We start from the raw sequence: 18,577 nt of genomic DNA on the forward strand, positions 1-18,577 counted from the left end.
CTTCAGCTTTAAAATTTCAACAAAGAAATTATAAAATAAAATTTCTGTGTATATGTTTATATAAAATAAAAGTATAATAATAGGGGAAAGAAAGAAGAAAAGTAAGGAATAAGAGAATTTGAGCAATAACATAAATAATTATAGTTTGGACTATAACTCATAGAATAACATAAATAAAATGACTCTATACTAAAATAAATAAAAGATCACCTGAATAAATAGTTGGGGTAGAAGGGACAGAAAGATTTCATTTTTAAAATGTTGAGAGAGAGAAAAATAGAAAGTTTCCATTAAGCAAGCCCCATAGTATTATTTGTTGTAAGCTACATCCAAGGATGGTTGCTACAATAGTTTGAATGTGTGTGTCCCCCCTAAAATTCATATGTAGAAATGTTAACACTCAATGGGATGGTATTAGGAGGTTATGTCTTTGGGAGGTGCTTAGACATTAAAGTGGAGGCCTCATGGATGGAATTAGTACTCTTATACAGGAGACCCAACAGAGCACCCTGGTCCTTTCAAAATGTGAGGATGCAGTGAAAAGTGGGCATACTGCAACCCAGAAAAGAGCCTTCACCAGAATATAACCATGCTGGCACTTTGATCTTGAACTTCCAGCCTCCAGAACCATGAAAAAATAAAGTTCAGTTGTTTGTAAGCCACCATTCTGTGGTATTTTTGTTATAGCACCTAAAAGAAAGGTATTAATATTAATAAGCAGATGTTTGAGGAAAGGGAACATATTTGCATGACTTCAAAGTATCTCCCCCAATTACTAATTCCAAAGCGAAAAATAGTAACTTCATTGTGGAGAAACTTGGCAGATACTGTCTTAAACTGATCAAAATTAATATCATCAGTAAGAAGACAATCAAAATCACTTCCTTTAAGATATAATACACAGAGAAGGGGACATTTCAGTGGTAATTTTGCCAAAATACACACCCTCAATATAATCATCAGTCAGAGTACATAAGGGAAGGGAAAGAAAAATAAAATAAAATAAAAAATGAGGGAGGCAACAAACTGGTTGCAGGAGGGGAGGTCGGTGGGGGCATGGGCCAGATGGGTGACGGGGATTAAGGAGTTCACTTGTTGGGATGAGCACTGGGTGTTATATGTAAGTGATAAATCACTAAATTCTACTCCTGAAACCAATATTACACTATATATTAACTAACTTGAATTTAAATAAAATCTTGGGAGAAAAAAAAGAATATAAACAGACAATCCATGAGAAAATAAATGCACGTGGAATGTTAACCTATGGAAAAATGCTTAACCTTACTCATAATATTGGAAATGTAAATAAAACTACATTTAGACCAGCAATGATAGAAATTAGGACTGACCTTCAAACTGCAAGTGAATAGAAATAATTACAAGGCAATGCAGAACTAAGGGGCTAATACTCAGGGAAGGAAGAAAAATCAGGCAGGTACGCATGGCTCAAAGGCTTCTGCCAGTTCTTTAAAAGAAAAAAAAATGTATTCAGGAACTGATAAGAAGGGGGAAACTCATAAATAACTATGCTTTAAGAAAGAACCATAAAGGTTATATTCTCAGAAAAAAAAAAAAAAAGAATTGGAAATGAACCTGAACACACAGGGTGGGAAGTCTAGTGGTACAAGATTTAAATCTCCAGTATGATTTTTTTTAGTGTTTATTTTTGAGAGAGAGAGAGAGAGAGAGAGAGAGAGAGAACAAGCATGGGAGGGGCAGAGAGAGAGGGAGACAGGATCCAAGGAAGGAGGATCCATGCTGACAGCAGAGAGCCCAGTGCAGGGCTTGAAGTCATGCATCATGAGATCATGACCTGAGCCAAAGTCCAATGCTTAATCACTGAGCTACCCACAGCAGAGAGCCCCATACAGGGCTCAAACTCATGCACCATGAGACCATGAACTGAGCCAAAGTCAGATGCTTAAACAACTGAGCCACCCAGGCAACCCAAACTCCCCAGTAAGATTAAACTGTTCTGGATCTATTAGTTTCTCTGTCCCCTAGAGAGAACCAATTTAATACGTTTTTCAATAAGATATCATCATCCTAAGCCTCAGGTCCCTTCTAACTTATAAATATATACTGTTTGGGACCCATCAAAAAAGAAGGAGTTCTACAATAAGACATGATGACACAATAAAAAAAAAAATCAAGAGGAACAGACCAAAGAGTTAACACACGAATTTAACATTAATTGTGTTGTGTTCAAGGAAATAGTTAGAAGAATGATAATTTTTTAGAGCACAGGAACAAATGGGAATTCTAGAATAATGATAATAAATTAATAACTAACATTGTGCTAGCAATATCTTATTTTTAGGTGTTTGGCAGTTATTCTAAATTTTAGCTCCACTCAGCCTTAGCTTTTCCCTTTGCACTGTACCTCAGAGTCTGTGTCTTGCAAATCCCACAGCTATGTTCCATTGTGACTTTTCCCCAAGACTTGTTATCCCAGTGAAGGGATGGAGTGGCCAAAGCAGGTGTGCATTTTCTGTGTCAGTGGGTCTCACAGGTATTGCCTTCATCAGTGTTCCTCTCCCTCCTCACCTGCAGTTCTGGGCCTGGCATGTATTACTCCCCCTCTCCCAGGGTTAGATTTTATTTTTAAAACTCCCATTGCCCCTGCTGCAATGGGTTATCATCAGTCATAGTTGGAAACATTAGCATATCTCTCTCAATTTCTGGTAGAACACCCAGAAAAAAAGAAATGAGTAAAGATGAAGAACTGAACAACCCAATAAGGAAACCTGACCTAATTGGAATAGACAGAACATTCCCAACAACAACATAATACTTTTTTTTCAAGTATGCATGGAACATTTACCAATATAAAATTCGATATTGGGTCCTAAGAAAGACTCAACCAATTTCAAAGGATTGGAACCATGTGGAGAACTAGATAAGTTGCAAATAAATTTAAAAAGTGTATTCAGTTAGGGAAGCCTGGGTGGGTCAGTTGGTTAAGCATCCAGGTCATGATCTTGTGTTCTGTGAGTTCAAGCCCCACTTTGGGCTCTGTGCTGATAGCTCAGAGCCTGGAGCCTGCTTTGGATTCTGTGTCTTCCTCTCTCTCTGCCCCTTCCCTGAGCGCTCTGTTTCTCTCTCACTCTCTCTCTCTCAAAAATAAATAAACATTAAAAAAATTTTAAGTGTATTTAGTGAAAAAGACTCATAATTTGGAAGACATAACTTACAAGGTTTTTATATGAAGAAACTAAAATCTCGTGAGTCTCCAAATATAATGTGAAAGATCACCCTCTACCTATATAACATGGTTTACATACCGTAATGCAAAAGAGTTATTTATGTTTTTGTTCTCCCATATAAAACAAATCTTTATACACAGTCTTCACTATGAACTATTGCACACTTTAATAGGACAAAAGGAAAAACCATAGTTGGACACACCATGAAACTCATCAATCTTTTCTATTTAGCAGTCATAACTATCTCAATTTTTGGTCCACTATCCCACACCATAATACTATTGTGTTAGGAAATCAGTCACAGCATATTATTTATGGCAAAATGGGTATATTACATTAAACATATTATTGAGAATGTCATTGCATTATGCAAGAGAAAAAATATTCTAGATCAACCAAGAAGATAATTGATTTTACTCTGAAGGGGAATTCCCTATTTTAAAGGAAAAAAAAAAAAAAAAGATCGTTAACTCTAGCACTTTCCTAATCATAGGATTGAATAGGCAGTAGATAATATTTCCAAATCTATATAAAAATCAATTTTGAGTTTGCCATACAATTGTAGGGACTTTCTATGACATTTGGATGTCTCTATGTAGTCAGAAAGAGTTCCATACTTGATCATAAAAAAAAAAATCAGCATACTTTATTTCTAGTTTACATGAAGCAACAAAGACTTTTTGATAGCTGTATTTCCAAGATCATAATATTTGGCAAATATTGGCAAAGATACACTTGTAAATAAAAGTCTTCACTCATTTGAAAAGGTAACATCTAAACTTAACTCCCTATCAGAACAACCTATAAAACAACAACAACAACAACAACAACAACAACAACAACAAAAACCTGTGGTATACATCTCTAATGCTGGTTTGATTGAACTGGCTGTCACAGCAGGATTATTTTATGAAAAATTTTAGCACTATTTTTTCCTCTTTGGTGAAGAATGTATTCACAGTAACCTAACAGAAACAGCAGCAGTGACTTTCTAATCAATAGGCAAATAGATTCCTTCCTCTAACCCCACCCACCTGCTTTTAAGCCAATATACAATAGAGATGGAATTGCTTCTTTTTTTTATTTTCAGAGGATTTACACAACTTATTGACATGTATTTTGTAGATTATGCCAATTATTTAAAAAATATTTTTAAGCTATACAATGTAATAGGAAGAACAAGGAGGCATAAGGCATTCTAACACTTCCAGGTGGGGCCATAAATTATATTAATTCCCTCATTCTCAGCTTCCTCAGTAAAATCGCTATTATTATAGAGTTATTAGAGTCCAATGAAATAGAATAAGTCTTCTAGCATATTGCCTGCTAAACATTGGGTAATAAATAAATGGTAGTTTCCTTACCATTATTTTCTTCTGGATTACAATGCAGAATATTAAGGTAGGAGGAGCATTAGCATACTCTATTTTTCAAATAGTATGTGACAATCCAGTCTAATTCAAAATGGCCAACATTTATCCAATCGTTAAAAACACTTACATATACATTTTGGGCTCCTACTGTATGCCAGCCACTGTTCTAGGGTCATAGGGATAATGGTGAACAATATTAAAAAATATATATATATATATATATGTGTGTGTGTGTGTGTGTGTGTATAAATATAAATATAAATAAATAAAAATAAATATGTGTCTATTAACTTATAATAAGTAAGTTAATTGTATGGTATGATAGAATATGTCCTGGGCTATGGGAAACAGAAAAATAGGAAAAGGTATGGGTGCTTCAGAATGATAGGTAACATTTGAAAGTGCAATAACGTCATTGAGAAATTAGAGCTAGAATTTGAAAAAGGTGAGGAGTTAGTCAATTAAGTATCTGAGGGAAGAGTTTTCCAGGCAGAAGAAAGAAGTAGTCCAATGGCCCTGAAGAAGAAGCATCACTGGTATATTGAAGAAGCCAGTGTGGGGGAAACAGCTTGAGCAAGTATGTTTGCAATATGAAACCAGGATGCCAAAGGGGAAGAAAAGTGGAATACTAGAATATTGTAGGCCATGGCAAGAAAGTAAGTGCTTTCTCTTAGTGAAATGGGAAACCGCTATAGGGTTTTGTGAAAGAGTATTACGATCTGATTCATAGACATTTTAAATAGACTTGAGCTTGGACTGCTTTGATAAGAACAGGAGCTAAGAGGACAAATCAGGGAGTCCATGAGGGAGGCTATTTCAGGAACCCAGGTAACAGAAGATTACTCACTCAGACTTGGCTGGTATATGAGTGTTGACATTTCTGATGTTAACCACCATGGGGAACAAAACAAGTAAAGGAAATACAACCACTGCTTCAAAAACCTTTGAATCTAATTTCTTAAAATCATTTTCCCACTAAAATATATTCATTTGAACCATATACATTTGTCATTTTTGTAGATAAAATGGTCAAATCTCTACAGTTTCATAATTTTCTAGCTCATGAGTTCAATTAGGGTGGCGATTTTAATTGATTTTGTTCTCTGCTATATCCTCAGGGCTTAAAAATAGGACTGATTTTAGTAGGATCTTAAAGCAAATACTTGCTTAACAAATGAATGGGTTTAATTTTTTTTTTTAAGAGAGAGAGGAACAGAGAGAAAGGGGAAGAGAGAATTCCAAGCAAGCTCTGTGGTGTGGAGCTCATTGAGGGGCTTGAACTTACGAACCGTGAGATCATGACCTTAGCCGAAACCAAGAGTCAGACATTCAACCAACTAAGCCACCCAGGCACCTCAATGGGTTTAATTTTTTAAATAGGCTTAATATAACACCAAATTTTGTTATAGTAATTATTTCAGTTTTTCATTCATTCTTCATTTATTATATATCTCCAGACATGAAGGAAATGAAGAAATATAAAATAGTGCCTACTTTCAAGGAGCTAACTTTCTATTGTAGGACAGACACAAAGAATACAAGCTATTGGTACAATTATTATACATGTGTTATCAGAGAAGTTATCATACAGGTGTTTTGGAAATAGAGAGGGAATTGGTTAACTCTGCCTAGGAGGGTAATATATAATTTGATAAAAAATGATATTTGGGTTGGGTTTTGACATATGAATATCATTTCAAGAGTCAAAGAATCAGAAAAATCAGTATATTGCCACAGCAGGAATTGCCTCTGATTTCTGGAAATATTTCAGACCATTATTTTTTTTAAAAAGATGAAAAATTCACGATATAAGCTATGCCACAATCTAAACCTAAATAAACACACAACTTCATTGTTTGGAGAATTGTTCTGTGTGGTGCAAAATTTACTACTAATTAAAACATAAGACTTTCTTCTTTAGCAATACATTTCTACAAAGACAATACCCTTCTGAAGTGAGTATCCAAGAAGAAAATGGATAGAAGGAGATCTTTCTTAACTTTGATACCAAAATTCCTAGAATTTATGTTCAGGTGACTATTTACAGTTTAAGCACTTTGTAATATTTTTTTTCAAATGAATGTTGCAGGCTGATACATTTAGCGAACAATTTGAAATTAAAGGAAAACTGGTAGGGGTGCCTGGGTGGCTTAGTCAGTTAAGCAGGACTTTAACTCAGGTCATGATCTCAAGGTTTGTGGGTTTGTGCTCACGTCTGGCTCTGTGCTGACAGTGCAGAGCCTGGAGCCTGCTTCAGATTCAGTGTCTCTCTCTGCCCCTCACCCACTCATGCTCTGTCTCTCTCTCCTTCAAAAATAAATAAAACGTTTTTTAAAAAGGAAAAGTGGTTAATATGATTCTTTCAAGGAAGAATGTGTAGTCTTCTACAATAGAAGGAGGACAGAAAAAACAGGATGGGAAATGGAGAAGGAGCAGTGGAAATGGAATTACTCAGAATGACTTTGGACTTGTCCTTGTAAACTTAGAACACTTCAAGTTCTGACCTGTGTCTGTACTTGAGCTGCTTATATTTTGTCTCTTTTTCTTAACTGAGTACCCTTCTAGAAAGTCCTTGTATTTGATTTTAAATCTATTGACCTGACTGTCAAAGATTCCTGATAAAAAGCTCTGGGCTGTAAAGCACACACACTTGTGCAAATCATGTGCTTACTTTCCTATGCTCCCTGAATGAATGATGACCTGCATCCCTAAAGTTGTTATAAGACCAAACAAGTACTATGAGTGAGTGGGTAAAATCTTTGAGTACTGATAAAAGGAAAATTCCTTAAGACAAATAAGGTAGCCATTTCATGATACTTGACTCAATACAAAACTGCTCTTAGAAATAGGTTATATTTAGATATGTTTTATTTGCAGACTAAGGAGGACACAACAAACATAGTAAAGATATAACAATGCAATCCAATCTAACTTATCTATGAAGGCAGGAACAAGGCCAATGCAAATAGGTGGGCAACAAGAAGTCTTTAGAACAAAATGAACATGGGAAGAACAATAGTGTCAGATAGGGGAACTTGGCTGGCTCAGTCAGTAGAGTATGTGACTCTTGATTTCATTGTCATGAGTTCAAGTGCCTTAGAGCTATAAAAAAACGTGGTAGGTAATTGCTGTGATTTCTGTGTTTACAGAAGAACTCTACCCAAAGGAGCTTGTAGAGAGGTCACGTGTCTAATGAAAGCTAGCAAGGGTACTTGGGTTTCCTTCCTAAGATAATAGAAAGAAGGACAGGAGAAAACAGATTTAACTTTTCTTCTCAATTCCAATTTTAGACTTGAATTCTTGGGAACTTCACACTTAGACAATTATTTTTTTAGTGATGAGCACAAAACAGTTGACAAGTTTGCTGTCTGGGTAGTAGTAAACTTCCATTTCTAGGGATGACACTATTTCAGGTTCTTTCACAAATCATAATCATTTTTAAAATGTTAATTTATTTCTGGTCACATAGAGGAATTTCACCAGATACTGTAATTCCTGGAGAGCTGATCATAAGCAGAGAGCTCAGGATTCTATACCTTCTCAATGGTAAGAAATACCAAATACATCCAAAGTTTAAAGATCCAGACAGGAAATAATTCATATATCCTTTTGATGAATGCTTACATACTAACCACTTCATTTGAAGAGGGTATGAGTAATATTTCCAGGGATTTATATTAGTAGAATATGAAGATAGACTGTTTATAACACAGTATAATAAATACTTAAAATTGTATGTATAAGAAAAAGTTTATTACTAAGTACTATTAGAACGCCAGAGCATAATAAGAATTTAAGTCATCTCAAAAGATGATGAAATCAAATCTATTTCTGAAGGGGTCAGTAGAGGTCTTATTTGGTAAATTATAAACTGTTAGAAACTAGGTTTAACTGAGGAATAATATTAATGTGAAATCGCAATCAAAATTATCATCAATGGTATGATATTAAAATTAGAGGACTTTTTTCTTTTAAAGTAGCTCACCTAAAGCATTATTATTATGCATTACTTTGGGAATTAAAAAAACTCAACAAATTAAATGTTAAATACAGAATAAGAGGAACAATTTGCCTCTTTGTATTTTTATAGATACAAGGCTTTCCTAAAAATCTCAACAGCTTACAAGATAAGTGTGAAACTAACCAGTAGTTCCCAGTGTTGGCTGAGTACAAAATAAAGACTTAGCAATACATTTCATATACAAGATTATCAGACATTTAGGAAATATATTTTAAAAGGATTTTATCACAATTACATCAAAACATTTACAGATCTAAGAAAAAAAAATTGAAAATAATTTTATAGACCCATGTAAAGAAATTTCATAATCTATACAGGAATATAAACAGCAATTCTTTAAAAGTAGGAATATAACAGCTTCATAGGTAGAAAGACTTATTAATGAGAAATATCAATTTTATTCTATCTAAATTAAATTCTATGATATAACACAGTTTCAAAAAACCTTAAATTTTATTCTTTTAAGAATAAAAATTCAACTTCATCCTGGAATAATATTTCTCCCAGTGAAGGGAGAAAGATTGAATTAGTATAGGAATATGCTGAAAATTGCTCTAAAAGATATTTTTACAGTGTCATCAAGTTATAGCAATTCAACAATGGACTATTACAGTCTGTCATAGCATGGCTTTTGCCATTCTCCAAATTTGAATCTAGCTAGTTACCCTTACCTCTGACCACTAGCTTTTCAATTCCTCAAACACCACTGGCATGTTTCAACATGCAAATTCTTATACCTTGAACAATATTAATATCACAAGTAGCATGGCTGGCAGCTTCTTCTCTACCAGATTTTATCTTAACACACCCTTCCAAGAGGTTCAGATATCCTTATCTTGTTTTCACCTACACTGTCCATGTTTTTTTTTCCTACCATATTTTTATGTTGCTTCAACACTACAAGTCTCTCCTAGGCCACAGCAACATCATAGTCACAGTATTTGAAACCAAAAGAAATTATTTGTTTGCCTCAGTAGTTTACAGGTAACCCAAGGGCTCAGTAAATCTTCCTCATTCCACAGGCCGCTTCTATTCCTAAATCAATGGTCCTATTTACTCCCCTTTGAATTATGACCCTTGGGATAAAGATTTTAATAACTTAGGAATTAAGACTCTTCATAGAGTCCCATGAGCTCAACTTCTCTTTCTTTCCATGTCTGTATTTTCTGTTTCCTATTGGTAAAATCTAACTCTAATCTGAGAAATCATGTGGACTCAGAAATATTCCTAAAAGTTCCTATCTCATAGTTGTAAAATATTTTTTTTTCATGTTTAACTAAAAACTTTGTCAGGGTGCCTGGGTGGCTCAGTAGGATAGCATCTGACTTCGGCTCTGGTCATGATCTCGTGGTTTGTGTGTGAGTTTATCCCTGCATTGGGCTCTGCACTGACAGTGTGAAACCTGCTTGAGATCTTCTCTCTCTGCCCCTGTCTGTCTCTGTCTCTCTCTCTCTCTTAAAATAAATAAACTTAAAAAATTATTGTCTTTGCTTAATGATCTTATCTTTAGAATGTCTCTTAGTAAAGTCATTGTCTAGTGAGACGTCAAGTGTAATAAATTCAACAAAGCATGCATACAGAAGGTGGGGAAACAGTACTATTGATAGTTAGCTGTATTTCCTGACCACACCTTTTCCTATGTTTGCCAATGTATCATTTTACACTGTAAGTTCCTTTAGGATATAACTTGATCTACCCTTTTGCATTCATCTTCTTGGGGCCTAAGAAGATTAGTAGCATGCAATAGGTGAGGTGTACAATAATATGCGAGAGAGTAGAAGTTATTTAATAAACAATCTCATCACATGAGAAATAAATAAAAGCATACTTAATATTATTTAAAAATTATTATTTCCCTATAACTAGATAATAGATACATAAATATGTAGGTAAGTAGGTAGGTAGATAGTAAATGATAAATAGAAACATAGATGATAGATAGATGGATAGATAGGTAATAGGTAATAATAGATAGATAGATAGATAGATAGATAGATAGATAGATAGATAGATAGACAGAATGCCTCCCAAGACCTGTCTAATAAGAAGTAGCTGTGGCCAAGGTCAAAGAGGTTGCTGTCTATTTTCTTTTGCAGGGTTTTGATGGTTTTTTATCTTACATTTAGATATTCCATCCATTTTGAGTTAATTTTTGTGTATGGTATAAGAAAGTGGCCCAGTTTCATTCCTCTGTATGTTGCTGTCCAGTTTTCCCAACACCATTTTCTGAAGAGACTTTTTTCCATTGGATGTTCTTTCCTGCTTTGTCAAAGATTAGTTGGCCATACATTCGTGGGTCTGTTTCTGGGTTCTCTATTCTATTCCATTGATCTATGTGTCTATTTTTGTCCCAGTACCATAGTGTCTTAACAATTACAGCTTTGTAATATAGCTTGAAGTCCAGAATTGTGATGCCTCAAACTTTGGTTTTCTTTTCAACATTACTTTGGCTATTCAGGGTCAGAAGGAGAATTTCTTTAATCCTCCTAATTCTCCATTTTCTGAAAAATTAACTCTCTGAAATGGCTTATTGTTTAACAATGTATCCAATTGGAACCACAATTAATAAAAAATGAAGATGGGGCATCCTATGACCAAGAATTGATGAATATAAGGAACAAAAGAGTAAACCACCATGAATGGAGTTGAAAGTGTGGAAATAGAAGTCAGAAGACAGTACATCTGTGCTGCGCATAGGCCACACCCTCCTGGGTAATGAATATTGGTTTTGGGTTATTCTAGACATTTAATGGAGGTGATTTGAAGTGGTCCTTTGGCATATTTGTGTATCTTGCTAGTGCTTTTTCTATTATTGGGGGTTTACTATCTGACACCATATTTGGAGCAATACTCTTCATATTATTTGATTTCTATTCAAGAGGAAAAACAAGATACTGCAAAATTTCTTGTCTAACTCCAGCATGAGCTCACAGACAGTTGTTTATCCACGTTGAGATAAAGAGCTCCAAATAATTAGGCTCCATCTTTCCACTTATATCCAATCTTTACCACTCAATGTTGAGGTGCAGTTTGTGTGTGTGTGTGTGTGTGTGTGTGTGTTTATTTTAAAGTTCCAGAATTTTTACAATTATTTTTCACAACACCATTCTGCTCAGAAGGTAGTTATGTGCACATTCTCTTTATCTTCATTTGCTTTTAGGGCAATTTGTATCTTGTCTTGTGTAAAGTTTTGACATAAAGTTGTGACATATAGATTATAATGACATATTATAATCACCCAAAGTCCATAGTTTACTTCAAGTTTCACTCTTGGTTTCTATATTCTATGGGTTTGGACAAACACATAAAAACATACATCCATCAATATAATATGATACAGAATATTCTTCACTGCCCTAAAAGTTCTCTGTACTCCGTCTATTCATCCCTCTCCTGCCCACCACCCCTGGCAGCCATTGATTTCATTGTCTCCGGAGTTTAGACTTTTCATTTCAAATATTTTTTTAAGTTAAAAGGAAATCAGTTTTTAAGTGCCAGTTGTAAATACTTATGTGATGACTAACATAGAACAAAAGCTATAAAAGTGATTGCAACTCTATAGAAACCGCATGCATTTTGAATAACTACAAATTTGCATACATAATATATCAAGTCACTACCAATCTATGAAAGGTCAAAATTTTGTACCTAAATAATGGGGAGTATTCATAAAATATAATTAACTATAGACAAAATCATGCTTTTGTACAAATTTTAAAATTGCATGTTTCTCTAAGACTGCAGAAAAGTTTTAAGTAAAGGAAAAAAAAATAGAGAAACCAGACCTAACTTGGGATAAACATATTCTGTGGAGGTTACATTCTAACTGTGTCTGAATGAAGCCTAGGAGCTTTTACCAGACAGTCCTTACTGCTCAGTGAATGATGAATATATATATTGCTGCTTGGATAAATGAGTGGGTCAAAGAAATATATTACATACCTGTAACCTTACTTATGAAATGGCACAAAGAGAGAAAGATATTGGTATGGAACATGGATGAATAGACAAAACTAGTTGCATCTGAAGCAACTAGCCCATGCAATGAACATGATGAGCTTACTTCCAAAATCCAAATTTACTGTGTCTCATAGAGATAAAATATAAAAATAATACAGAAAAGTATAACACATTGTTCTCACTTATTATCTAGTTATGCATTAAGCCATAGACATACATGTAAATTTTAAATGAAAATTAAATAACAATACTAGGTAAAATATATTCAAATTAAGAATACATGCTAAATAAATGGCTTATAAATAATAAATCATCTGAGTTTTAAAAAAAAGGACATATCACATTAAAGTCCAAATTTTTTTGACAAAACCACTGTAGTTTTTCCACAGTCAAGGGAAGAGTGGGTCTCAGAATTAAAGCACGCTGGGAACAGAAAGGAGAATGAAAGGGAAGGACATTTTCTGATTATCTGAACATCTAAAGCATAATCCAAAAATCAGGAATATCAGTACCATTCAACAACCAAAGAAATCAGGGAAATAAGCAAATTTAAGTATATAGGGTAGTCTATTGGCTATTCTACATTTCCACAAGAGTAATTTATTGGTATACTAGAAGAAAATCAACCATATGCATCAAAAGGAATAGATTATATGATAAATTCTGGAATTTAAATTCAAGAATTTTGAGATGGCTTATAAGACCATAAAAACAGGAAGCTCCTGTGTTTGATTTTTGCCAAAGTATAAGATATGCATTTTAATTTATGTAAAAATTTAAGATGAAAAAAGAAATGAGTATTATTGTGCTGCCAACGCCCCCAAGCCCATCAGTTTTGAATGTTTTGCCAAGTCCTGCCTTCATTGTTTTACTCAGTCATACACTTTTCCTACATCCACTCCTTCCATGAATAGAGGCACAGCAAACACTTCCATCTTTTTTAAAATGATGATTCCAGTATAAAACTTTGAACTTCAATTTGCCACAAAGCTTTATTACATAGCTAATTACATGATCTAATATTTTCTTCTATGCTTTCTTTACAATTTCAGCAATATTGGAAACCAATATTGACTCTTCTAGCACTGTGGTACTCTTCAAGAGGAATACTTATAAAATATTACTACATAGGTCTCTATCTCCATCCTCACTGCTAAATAAGAGTACATGCTTAACACTCCATCATTTAATGTTAGTTTAGTCATTGGTGGAATTACAGTGCACTGCTAAAATATTCTCTTTATTTGTTTGAATAAAATATATTTAAAACACAAAATAAATTGCCCTTACTGTGGCGTACAGATTTTCAAAATAAAATTTAATTCATAGAAATTGAAACTATTAAAATAATGGTTGGCTCTATCCATCATCTTATTTAATTTCTTTCCCACTTGTGTTTTACCTAAAATTTCTTTGAATGACTACCACGAGACTTGTGCATTCTTGCTAGAGTAAGATACCCCTAACTCTCCATTGATGTGGATAGAATACAAGTATTCACAAGTTTTCAAGTCTATGTAGAATCTAAGACAAAACAGAATTTTTCTCAGTATTAAAACAAACAAAAAAGACCTTTTCTCCAGGGCCTGCTAAACCCTTCAGGAGTCTGCAGCGGTTCCAGCGGATCGTGTCTTCCTTGTTTGAATTATTTTAGAAGTGAGAACTAGGAATGCAGCCTCACAAGAGAGAGAGAAATAACGCACGTTTGTATTTTCAGTATTTTACGTCTAGTGTGTCTTCCTTATCTTTTTTATTCTTTTGCCAGCTCAAAATGCATCCAGCACAAGATGCTTCCAAAATATTGCATCAGCAAATAATCTTTTATTGGAAATCAAGAAAGCTCTATCTAATACATCCAAAAATTGTATCGGCAAATATTCTTTCCTTGGAAATCAAGAAAGCTCTATCTAATACAATGAGAAAGTTAGAACCAATAGTGGGAAACTTGGTTCCACTCTGACCTAGGTTCCACTCTGACCTATGTCTCTTGGCTTCTCTCTTCTTTAATTTCCTCACGTGGAAATTGAGAAATAAAGGCATGCATCCGGTCTTTCTTAGGGATTGTCGTCAGAATTACGTAAGAGAATATTTGAGGGGAAAAAAGTTGCTGAAGAAATTTGAAATATCTAAAAATCACTAATAGTGGAAAAAATAGTGAACTGCTACCTCCTGGTAATGTGGTAATGTGACTGATTCTAGCAAGCCTCATCCTGCAGGTGAATCTTCAGTACTTCCTAATTGTATTCTGTCTCTCCCTTCTTAAAGAAATTCAGCAGCCTATGCGATTATACAAACTAAATTGCCGTGCCAGTACAGAACTTTTTTAAAATTCCACACATAAAAATACACAAGCCTTTCAAATCTCACACAGAAATTAGGTTTGGACTGCAGGTCTGAGACCCATTACTCAATATTTATTGAGATAGACATGTGATTTAAACCAAGATGAGGATAGAAAACGTAATCATTATCCATCTATTTGGCATGTCTGTGAAAAGCCATTATGACCTATTTCATTATACCTTTTCATTATGCTATTTACTATGTTAATTGAAACTTTATAATGTTGGAAGCATATAAAAAATTCTTTAAGCCTATAGCACATACCAGAATAAATCCTCTAAGACAGTACATTTTAGAACTCATATTTATGTTATAGCATAGAAAGACCCATGAAACTCAAGAGTAAAGGCAAATGATTGCCATTTAAGGAGAATAGAGCTGATTAATCATGCCTCCTTTATCAATTTTATTGTTTAGTTAACAAGTTATCAGTCAGGTCAAGACCACCCCTCAGAGCCAAAGCCCTGAGAAAAATAATGAAGAGAAAAATAATGCTTGAGTCAAAGCCAACATTAAGACCCCTTTGATCCCGCAGGACTGACATACTTGCTTGATGTCAAAAAAATTTTTGTTCAAAGACAAAGCCTTTTATTTTGCAATTTAAGTTACGGCTCAAAATGCAAAAATTTAATTTTTCCTAAAAAATACTTTTTGAATACATTTGAGTGAATTCATCATAATTAATTCAAAACTTCAAAAATAAAACAGTAAGAATATTTCTAATTTGTGCTGTTGGAACAAGACAAGAGATGTTTTAGGTGAACATTTAATGTGCACAAGTGATGCTGACAAATGTATTTCTTCCTTAAAAGTTAGATTTCACGGTAATGGATTTTTAAATAGGTGACTAATGTTTTTGACAAGCCTGAAATTTCTGGAAATGTTCTCTCATTCATTGGAACAAAATGATTTAGCATGAATCTCTAGGTCATGATATTCATAAGTCTTTAGAAAAAAAATCGGAGAGCAGCTTTCCAACTGTTATTTTTAGATGAGGTAAGTATATTTAGGATAAAGTTAACTAGCTATGTTCTCTGTTCTACAGAATGAGTTAAATATCACTTGTGAATTTAACTGTTAAAGGCTTTTAATGGTTTACAAAATCTTGTACTTGTTTCAAAACTCCAATTCAAAATACATCTGTGTATGCATCCTTATGCTTTTAGAAGAAGAGCTACATAATAACCAAGTATTAGAGACCATAGGTAGATATTTTGCAAGATTGAAAACTGGCTAATCATTTCAGTCACCTGAAAATGACTTGCCAAGAGAATCTAATGAAGCTTTACATATTAACTTTCATAAGTCTATAGTGGAAAAGCAGCAGCTGTTAACATTTTTTAAATATGTGTGTGTGTGTGTGTGCACAAATACATGTATACAATGGGCTATAGATTTAAGATTTATTTTGCACAAGAGGTAAATAAATATAAATATAAATATAATAAATAAATGTATATATATAAATATATAAAGATAAGATTTGGATCTTTTTCCTGCATCAAATAAAGGAGCTTAAGCTTAGCCTTTATGTTGCCAAATATAAAAAAAATTACATATATATGTTTCTGTTCATCAGCTGCCTCTAAAATGAAGAACAGGGGTGCCTGGGTGGCTCCGTCGGCTGAGCGTCCAACTTCGGCTCAGGTCATGATCTCACAGCTCGTGAGTTTGAGCCCCACATCGGGCTCTGTGCCGACAGCTCAGAGCCTGGAGCCTGCTTCAGATTCTGCGTCTCCCTATCTCTCTGCCCCAACCCACTTGCATTCTGTCTCTGTCTCTCTCAAAAATAAACATTAAAAACATTAAAGAAAATAAATTAAATAAAGAACAGAGCTCTGAATTTTGCCTATAAGATAATCAAAAAGCATTTCTATTTCTTCAGATTTTTCTTGGATAATATGTTAATCTCAACAAATTAGATTTTCAAGCAGGTGAAATTTAACATTGTCTATCTAACTCTAGGTGTAGATACAGATCTTCCTCAACTTAGGATGGGGTTATATCCCAATAAAACCATCGTAAGTTGAAAATATCCTAAGTCAAAATGCATTTAACACACCTAACCTACCATAGTTAAGCCTAGTCTACCTTAAACATGCTCAGAACACTTCCATTAGTCTATAATTGGGAAAATCATCTAACACAAAGTCTATTTTCTAATAAAGTATTGACTATCTCATGTAATTTATTGAACCATGTACTAAAAGTGAAACAGAATGGCTGGATGGGTATGGAATGGTCGTAAGTATATTGCTTACCTTCCTGATCCTGAGTCTGACTAAGGGCTGCAACTCACCACCATTGCCTGGCATCACAAGAAAGCATCATCCCCCATATCCTACTGACTGTTTAGATTTCTATTGGATACATTTTGCCTTTACACCATTGTAAAGTTGAAAACTCATTAAGCTGAACCATTGTAAGTTGGGATCATCCGCACTGAGGTTTTAATTGTAGCAATTTATTTTCATTTGACTATGGATATGTCAGTGCCTTTTATGGGAATCATAACATGTAACCACCATAAAATTAATATTTTTTCATAAGGAATCATTAAAAGAATTCCATTGCATTGGTTTTAATCCACGGTGCTAAATAAATGAATAAATGGTGAAGTTTCTTTGATGTAGGGCAGGATACTGGAGTGCCCATGACATCATACAAGTCAGCTCCAGGAACATAAAATGGTATTTAATTGTTACTCAAAAGATGAAATACATATTTTCTCTTTGAAAGTACTCAGAGGCCAGTGTTTAGCCTTTGTATGGTCTGCTGTCACTTTTCCATCTTTACTGACTAAATCTTTTACCCATTGCCCCACTGCTTCCTTATCTTTACCACTAGATTTTTGGTGTAAGTTAGCCAATATGACTGGTCCTTTCAATACTCGTGCTTGTTTTTCATAAAATTCACATTTTCTTACATCAAATACCATGCATGTTTTCAATTTCACTCTATTTCTCCACTTTCTGTTGTGGATATTTTAATGGCTTCCCTTTCTTGAAAGTATATGCTCTTATGGACTACACAACAATAAACACAGTAGAACTCAGCCCTTCTTTCTCCTGTCCCTGTTCTGTAATTTCTTTTCCTCTTTCTCAACTCTCCCCTTCTCCCTCTGCCCCCACTTTTCTTACAATTACAGCATACTTGGCATCTGCCAACTGCTCTACACAGGCCTCCCTAAGCACTTCACATATTTTCTAATCCTTTGGTAAATATTCTTCTTCCCTTTTTAGAGATGAAGCAACTCAGATCTGGATAGTTAACTGATTTGTCCTTAATTAGTAAGATCTTTGTTATAAACTATATATTTCTTTAATTTTTTTAATGTTTATTCATTTTTGAAAGACAGAGAGAGACAGAGTGTGAGCTGGGGAGGGGCTGAGAGGGAGGGAGACACAGAACCCAAAGCAGGCTCCAGGCTCAGAGCTGTCAGCACAGAGCCTGACACAGGGCTCCAAGAACCATGAGATCATGACCTGAACTGAGGTCGGACACTTAACCACCTGAGCCACCCAGGTGCCCTAAACTATATTTTATTCTTTAATCCATAACCAACTACCTAAACTTAGATAACAGTGGCTGATCTTTAGGTTTTATCTTCATTTTGTCACCAAGACAAAATTAATAGGAAGTAAGAAATATCTCATTTTTATCAGGCTGCT

General features: G+C 34.3%; 1 long non-coding RNA gene across 1 annotated transcript in view; it reads right to left on the reverse strand.

The window, feature by feature from the left end:
- Positions 1 to 18,577, reverse strand: part of LOC111560505 — a 1,125,299-nt gene that overhangs the window by 348,436 nt on the left and 758,286 nt on the right. The window lies entirely within an intron of this gene.

The sequence above is a fragment of the Felis catus genome, chromosome B2 (genome assembly GCF_018350175.1).
Source record: "Felis catus isolate Fca126 chromosome B2, F.catus_Fca126_mat1.0, whole genome shotgun sequence".
Lineage (NCBI taxonomy): Eukaryota > Metazoa > Chordata > Mammalia > Carnivora > Felidae > Felis > Felis catus.